The sequence below is a fragment of the Triticum aestivum genome, chromosome 3B (genome assembly GCF_018294505.1).
Source record: "Triticum aestivum cultivar Chinese Spring chromosome 3B, IWGSC CS RefSeq v2.1, whole genome shotgun sequence".
Taxonomy (NCBI): Eukaryota; Viridiplantae; Streptophyta; class Magnoliopsida; order Poales; family Poaceae; genus Triticum; species Triticum aestivum.
Window position 1 is genome coordinate 706,318,589 of NC_057801.1, and position 8,584 is coordinate 706,327,172.

Genomic DNA, 8,584 nt, shown 5'->3' on the forward strand with positions numbered 1-8,584 from the left:
CCCGGTACACCGCCGAAGGTATTCATATAGAGTCATATTTTGTTCTAAGTATCGAGTTGTAAGAAAAATAAAAGTGTGATGATCATCATTATTAGAGCATTGTCCGAGTGAGGAAAGGATGATGGAGACTATGACTCCCCCATAAGTCAGGATGAGACTCCGGACGAAAAAAAGAGGCCATAAAAAAAAAGAAAAGGCCCAAACAAAAAAAGAGAGAGAAAAAGAGAGAAGGACAATGCTACTATCCTTTTACCACACTTGTGCTTCAAAGTAGGACCATGATCTTCATAATAAGAAAGTCTCATATGTTGTCACTTTCATATACTAGTGGGAATTTTTCATTATAGAACTTGGCTTGTATATTTCAATGATGGGCTTCCTCAAAAGTGCCCTAGGTCTTCGTGAGCAAGCAAGTTGGATGCACACCCACTTAGTTTCTTTTGTTGAGCTTTCATATACTTATAGCTCTAGTGCATCCGTTGCATGGCAATCCCTACTCACTCACATTGATATCTATTGATGGGCATCTCCATAGCCCGTTGATATGCCTAGTTGATGTGAGACTATCTTCTCCTTTTTGTCTTCTCCGCAACCACCATTCTATTCCACCTATAGTGCTATGTCCATGGCTCACGCTCATGTATTGGGTGAAAATTGAAAGAGTTTTGAGATTACTAAAGTATGAAACAATTGCTTGGCTTGTCATCGGGGTTCTGCATGATTAAATATTTTGTGTGATGAAGATAGAGCAACAGCCAGACTATATGATTTTGTAGGGATAACTTTCTTTATCCATGTTATTTTGAGAAGACATGATTGCTTTGATTAGTATGCTTGAAGTATTATTACTTTTATGTCAATATGAACTTTTGTCTTGAATCTTTCGGATCTGAATATTCATGCCACAATTAAGAAGATTTACATTGAAATTATGCCAAAGTATCACTCCGCATTAATTTTTTTTTTTTATCATTTACCTACTCGAGGACGAGTAGGAATTAAGCTTGGGGATGCTTGATACGTCTCCAACGTATCTATAATTTTTGATTTCTCCATGCTACTTTATCTATTGTTTTGGACTATATTGAGCTTTATTTTCCACTTTTATATTATTTTTGGGACTAACCTATTAACCGGAGGCCCAGCCCAGAATTGCTGTTTTTTTTTGCCTATTTCAGTGTTTCGAAGAAACGGAATATCAAACGGAGTCCAAACGGAATGAAATCTTCGGGAACGTGATTTTCTCACCAAACGTGATACAGGAGACTTGGACCCTACTCCAAGAAGTAACCGAGGAGATCACGAAGATGGGGGGCGCCCCCCTGGGCGCGCCCTCCTACCTCGTGGGCCCCCTGTTGCTCCACCGACGTACTCCTTCCTCCTATATATACCTACGTATCCCCGACAGATCAGAGACGGAGCCAAAAACCTAATTCCACCGCCGCAACTTTCTGTATCCACGAGATCCCATCTTGGGGCCTCTTCCGGAGCTCCGCCGAAGGGGGCATCTACCATGGAGGGCTTCTACATCAACACCATAGCCTCTCCGATGAAGTGTGAGTAGTTTACTTTAGACCTTCGGGTCCATAGCTAGTAGCTAGATGGCTTCTTCTCTCTTTTTGGATCTCAATACAATGTTCTCCCCTCTCTTGTGGAGATCTATTCGATGTAATCTTCTTTTTGCGGTGTGTTTGTTAAGACCGATGAATTGTGGGTTTATGATCCAAAATATCTATGAATAATATTTGAATCTCCTTTGAATTTTTTTATGTACTAGTAGAACGCCCGTGCGTTGCCACGGGCTTTCTTCTTTCATGATTGCACCAATGCACCTATACAAATGTAATGTATATAGCTAGGTGGAAGCCCGCCACAATACCCCATCTGAATAATAAATATATGACTCGCTACTCAAATTTCACATGTATAGAAAAAATAAAATCCACTCCACTTAAATTGTAATTTGACAATGTATACAAAGAGAGCACTAATAATTACTCCCTTCGTAAAGAAATATAAGAGCGTCTAGTGATCTACACACTCTTATATTTCTTTATAGAGGGAGTATCTATTATAAACTAAGATCTCCTTGATGTGCTTGAGAAATTCCTATAAAACGTCAGGAATATTGTCTTTCGCTTCACTCGCATGGTACTTGTATACAAGTATAATAAATTTTCATTCTCAACTCATAACCATCCTGCACAAGCAATATATATATAGTTAGCATGAAAATTTCACATGGGAGATTTATGAATGTGCAACATAGAATACTCATCATGCATTGTATACAAAACCTGGTTATATATACAATTAGTGTCTTACTTTATCTGGATGCCCCCTCTATGACTCTGCGATGGTTGCCTCCATGGTGTGTGAATAGAGCATAAACTTTAATCTCCCAACATTTCAACACATGACTAAGGAAATTAAATGAAATAAAAAGTAAGACTTTTCGGTGATGTTTCTTCAAAAAAAGGCAAACAGTAGGGGAACCCCCTACTGTGTAATTTTCATTAACAGAACAAGGAAAAGGGGGAGTAACGTACAAAGTTACATGATTACATAGGGGTAGAGGATACCCCTAAAAGAAAAAGAAAAATTGAAGTCTAAGGATCAAAAGCTCAAGACACAGAGGAGATCCAAGCACTCACAGTGGACTTTGGTTTTAACTCTATGTGACCAGATCCATCCAGACAAAGATGCTTGCTTCCCTTAAAAAAACTCCAAGCATTCATCTGTTTCCAAATATTCCACATCGCAAAAGAGATTATCTCCAAGAAACAAGGGGCCAGCAAAACTATCTTTAGCTATCTGAAAAAGAGGCAAAATATGTTAATTTGCCACCCAATGAAATATCATACGTCACCAACACTGCTGAGAAAATCTGTAACTAAAAAAAATAAATGCCCCCTGGTTTACCATCATTGCTGTGAGTGTTCAACTTCCAAGAAAAAAAGATATGCATCCGACAGAATATATCAAGTTGTATGTTTTCTATTAGATGCGACGAGACAAGCTAAAAAAAGATGCAGCCATTATCTTCGTCAGTAAGCTATAGTATGTAGATTCAGCTTAAGCATGATGCCATACTAATGCACAATGAAATATAGCATGATGCAATCATCAGTGACAGAATCAGATCCCTTGGTGCCATTCCAGACATCAAGATCTGACACCGTTGCAACATAACTGTTGAGATGAGGTTCCTTGGCCTAGCAGGTAGATTCAGCTTAAGCATGTGCTCTCGACAGTAAGCTATCCCCATTGCCATTTGAAGTTGGGTCATCCAGTCCAGGTTCTCAGTATCTTTGACTGCAACATAACTGCGGTAAAAAAAGAACTACAGAATAATCCAAAGCATTATCAAATACTGATTATTAGCAATTGTTGGCTACCAACACATGCTAAAACTGTTGAACTGGCTGCACCTTATAGGAACCATACTGTTGACAGTAAGAAAATTAATAGAATCAGTACACACCTACAATGGAGATGCTCGAAGAGAGCCCTATTTTGACCTTATTCAAACATCATACCTCTGATGAAAGGATTTTGTTCTTCACCAATAGCCAAGCAGATTCATAAAGTTCTCGTGGCCCACTTTGAATAAACTTGAGATCCAATAAACATCTTTTCGAGCATTGTGGGAAACCCTAGGTCCAGTTCTCCAGATCGGATGGTGGCGGCTTCGCGACGTCGTTCTCCTTCTTGAAGGCGCTATCTTGCTTGCTTGCGGCGTCCCCAGTGTTGGATTTGGAGATGCACGATGTCATGCTTGTTTGGTCTGCCTCCCTAGTTCTAGGATTGGTGGGTTTAGTTGTGTATTTTCCATGTTCGGGCTGAGCATCCCTTGTCTCTCTGCTCCGGGTTCCATGTTCATGCCTTTGCACGTTCATGTCATGTGTTGTACCCTCGACTGTACTCATTCTATTTTCTATTAATGGAATGATACACAAGCTTTGCGTATTCACGAAAAAAACATATGCCCCTATGAAAAAATGTAATGCGCATGATCTGAATCCATTAAGTGCAACTTTCTCCTACCTATAACTTGAAGTTGCTACTTTGGGAATGTGCAAGAATCCCTGAACCAAGAGTGAAGCAACCATGTGAAATAATTTTTCAGCACATACTTGCTGTTCTTGCCCCTTAAATATATTCAACTAATTTTTGAATATTTTGTTTGTGAATCATCACTCCCTAACTGTTTTACCAGTATATCATGCGCCTTGGTTTCATGCTGCCACCAAAATCATGAAGTCAGTAAAATGTGTCACAATGTTATTCCGCCATTTTTTCGTCAGAACTAACCTAAACTGAAAGCTTGTATGCACCCATACAGCTAAATGCAATGGCGAGAGCATGATAGCGAACTGTTGTTTGAATATGACCTGGGCCTAAAAGGCACTCATTCTTCTTAAATGCTTCCTGAAGATACCTAAGAGCAGTACTCATATTGCTCGCATCCTGGTACATCATTGCCACATTTATAAGAGTTGCCGCAACATCCGGATGATCAGGACCTAATCCAACATTCACTCATTGGCAAGGTCTGCATGACTACATCTTTTAGCATCAGGCTAATCTGTTATACTGCGTCAACTCTGCAAGCTCCAGTGATTATCTAGTGTATTCATGTAATACTTTAAGCAGGAAAAATGTAAGTTCTAACAGGTTGAAAGAAGAGATTAGCCAGTCGATAATTCTTCCTTTGAGCTTCTACACACAAGTTAGCCCAAAAAGGGGGAAATAGAATACAGTTTCTACGCCATAAGAAGAAATGTTAAAATATAGAAACAAACAACAATCTTATACCTCGAAATGTAGGACTACATGTCCAAATTGAAGTCCAATCAAACATGTGACAACCTCCATACATAGCCGATAAGCAAAAAAATAGACAGTTAAAACTTACCAAGTTAAATTCAAGTTGATTTACAAACTATAGTCAATGATCAAAATTGCAGGCAGTGATGAAGAGTAGATAAATTACTGATCAAAGCAGTTGTTTAGGATCAAATGAAGCCTGACACCATGATTGGGCATCAGGAGGAAGCAGTCCATTTTCTAGATAATCTATGCCACATTCCTGCAGTAATAAAGCATAAACAGTGATTGGAGACTCAAAAAGAAGGGAGAGAAAGAAATACTTGTGAGAGATCTTGCGTTTGCACTTACTGTAGTACCTTCGTACGTCCATAAATCCTTCGTCTATAGAGGGGATCACTTTCCAAGATTGTAATGTTAACCATGCCAACTGCAGTGCGAGCTGGTCTGGTGTCTCCTCTTACTCCACATCTCACCTAACAAATTCATTAGGCATGAATTTTGTTTTCTACAATGAAAATTTTTAGCCAAAAAAGAAAGAAGACTTTGCATCACCTACAAAGGATAACTTCTTTGTAGAAGGAGGATCATAGATACATTAAAAAGAGAAGTATACATGATCAAGCGGGGAAAAACTGCAAACCCGGAAACAAAATAAACTGGAAAATGGGAAGCTCGTTTCCAGTATGGCTTAGTCTACCTCTAGTGGATTGTGTGGTGATGGCATGCAAGGAATTAGTTAGATGATATAGGGGAGGGGAAGGCACAAACCATGGCTCAGGGAACACCGTCGGGTAGGGTCGGATGGGCGTGCACAACAGAGGTCTGCTGCGAGCCTCGCCAGCTTCGGGGTCGCTTGCTGCAATGCCACATTGTCGTCGGTGTCAGTGGCCACCGCTGCAATGGGCATCTACGCGGCGTCACGTAACGAGATTGTTGTGTCAGTGGAGTGGCTGCATGCCAAATTCCTTTTTGGATTTTGGCACCCTTCCTCTCCAAGTGCCGCTCCTTAGTTCCTTGTAGCCTTAGTTCACGCAATCAAAAAGCAATTATCACTTAAATATATATCATGGCCATCAGGTAAGTTAGCTCTGCAATATTTCCAGAAACTTTAACTGGCTAGTTCAGTTTTCAGAAGTCAATTATTACCTATCTTATGATCAAATTACTTAGTCCTATTATGTCGGTGAAAAAATATGTACAACAATCAGTAAGCACCAATATAAATAATTTCATTGCAACCACCAGACATGCCCCCAATCTTGTTATCTCCGTGTACTCCCAATCTCCTTATCTCTGTGTACTGGAAGAATAGTAACTAAGGATTTTTGACAAGCTTGTAGTGCAAGAATGTACACTCTAATGTTTGATCTTTTAGATACATTGTTTATTTTTCTGGAAGACGTCCTAACTATGCCTAGCTTCCAACACCAAGAATCGATAACAACAAAAACTAAGTTCAGGTATAACAAGATGAATACAGAGAGGATTCCTAAAAATAAAACATGGAAATAACTCAGCTCAAGCACTTCCAAATATTCCTCATTTTTCATGTGCAGCTGAAGTTGTTGAACTCAATATCTGCATGACAATTGATAATTGACTGCCAATATCTAGTTATGTGACACAATATGGGTTACTAATTATAATGATATTAGGTATGGTTTAAAGCAGTCATTTACTGAAATATCTGTACATGATTAAGAAAAATGATTTGAAATTATGTAACAACAAAGAGTTTGCAACAACACCAATAGGCTGGTTGTCGATCTATGTGCAAGAACAGCCATAATAAATTGATGAACATGTATAATAGCATCACAAACCTCTGAAAAATTAATAAACCATCGAAATTGTCTACATTCACCTGTCCACTCTAATGAATAGTACTACATGTCCATATTCACGTATTTAAGCTTAGCAAATGTCTGCAAATCCTGCAAAAAATATTCCATGATGATGCAAAGAAACATAGTTAGCTTCCTAACTAAGATGCATAAATAAGAAGGTATAGAAAAGAAAAACAAAAGTTGATTATCCACTCCCAACGTAATGAAAGAAGGGAAGAAAGAACACCGGCTTGTTGGTCCAGGCATACTGGCTTCCGCCCTATCGTTGTTGAAGTCACCGTCCTTGTCCCTTTTTGCTATGACTAAAAGCAAATGTAGATATGGATAAAGAACAATTGTGAGATGTACAACCTGAATAACATGCGACATGAATAACATGCGACATGAATAACATGCGACTTTCATACCAGTCAAGCTGAGCTGGATTGGCACATGGAGAAAGAACCTGAGCGACATTTGAGACAGAAGTCAACAAGTCAACAATCTTATGCAGGAAGTGGTCAAGCATAACATCACCTGCCCGGCCGGAGTCGTCGGCAACAACTTGTATATCTGCTGGAAGAGAAAAGTGCTAGACAAATCAGCCCCTCACCCTCTCTCGATACAAATATTTCTGTTCCTTGTAAGTTACTGCACACATAATGTTCATACAAAGTTCCAGTATTTACAAAGTTACCCCAAATTGCATCAAATGCACACAGGGGAGAAGGAATGCACCGTACTTCTCTAGATCCAGCCCGTAGGGTATGGGGAAGATAGCAGCAGGAAGAGGCCCCCCTCCTCTTCAGCGTCGGTCATCGATCCTAGGCGATGACCACTGTGTCGGTCCACGCCCGCTAGGCTCCACTGCATGGTCGACGTCGTCCTCCAGCGTCGGGCTCACGCATGCAAGCCATGGTGGAGGGGAGTCGGCGGTGATGGCTTGAGGAGGAGGAGGAGGAGGAGGAGGAGGAGGAGGAGGAGGTGGTGGTGGTGGTCGTCGGGAGGCACCGCGTCGGCATGAGGTGGCCCGCAAGTCCACCACCCACACCGGTGGCGGCCATCAGCGCCCCTTGGTGTGGTGGCGTCGCGTGGAGGCGTGGAGTGCAGGCGCCGTGCGTGGGTCAGAAGGACGTGGATGGTCCGGGTAGGAGCGGCGGTAGCGCAGGAGGTACAGACGGAGAGAAGGAAATGGCTCGAGATTGAGGTGCGGTGGCGGTGGCGGCGGGTGGAGAAGGGGAGAGGAGCGATGGCTAGCTAGGGATCGAGGGAGCGGGGCATGGGCGCTGTTTTTTCTGGATTTTTTTCTCCACCGGTTCGGTGTGTGGGAGGGAGCTAATGTTACGTACGAGGCGTGGTGGGAGGTGGAACAAAAAAACGGACGAAAAATAACCGACGAAAATTAGGAGTAGAGATGACGAAAAAAACGATGATGGGAGGATGACGAAAATAAACCAGCGAAAATTAACTGCGCGGACTATTCACCAACTGCTCCATTAGGACTAGAGATGATTGAGTTATCTTTGCAAGTCTCTTCGAATTATCCGTTTGGTTTGGCCAACTAGATTGATAGTTCTTGCAATGGGAGAAGTGTTTAGCTTTGGGTTCAATCTTGTGGTGTTCTTACCCAGTGACAGAAAGGGTTGCACGGCACGTATTGTATTGTTGCCATCCAGGATAACAAGATGGTGTTTTATCATATTGCATGAATTTATCCCTCTACATCATGTCATCTTGCTTAAGGCGTTACTCTGTTTCTAACTTAATACTCTAGATGCATGCTGGATAGCGGTCGATGAGTGGAGTAATAGTAGTAGATGCAAAATCGTTTTGATCTACTTGTCTCGGACGTGATGCCTATATACATGATCATACCTAGATATACTCATAATTATGCTCAATTCTGTCAATTGCTCAACAGTAAT

General features: G+C 41.1%; 1 long non-coding RNA gene across 14 annotated transcripts; it reads right to left on the reverse strand.

The window, feature by feature from the left end:
* Window positions 1-1,908: 1,908 nt before the first annotated feature.
* Window positions 1,909-7,959, reverse strand: LOC123071891 (uncharacterized). Of its 14 annotated transcripts, none has more exons than XR_006434583.1 (9): window positions 7,403-7,959; window positions 7,197-7,232; window positions 7,088-7,125; window positions 6,907-6,982; window positions 5,602-6,767; window positions 5,182-5,306; window positions 2,655-5,092; window positions 2,326-2,420; window positions 1,909-2,200 (listed from the first exon to the last, which is right to left on the reverse strand). It is a non-coding gene; the product is annotated as an uncharacterized lncRNA (long non-coding RNA). The 14 variants fall into 14 exon arrangements; XR_006434584.1 differs by having other exon boundaries at window positions 7,197-7,235; XR_006434578.1 differs by having other exon boundaries at window positions 7,197-7,310.
* Window positions 7,960-8,584: the final 625 nt, after the last annotated feature.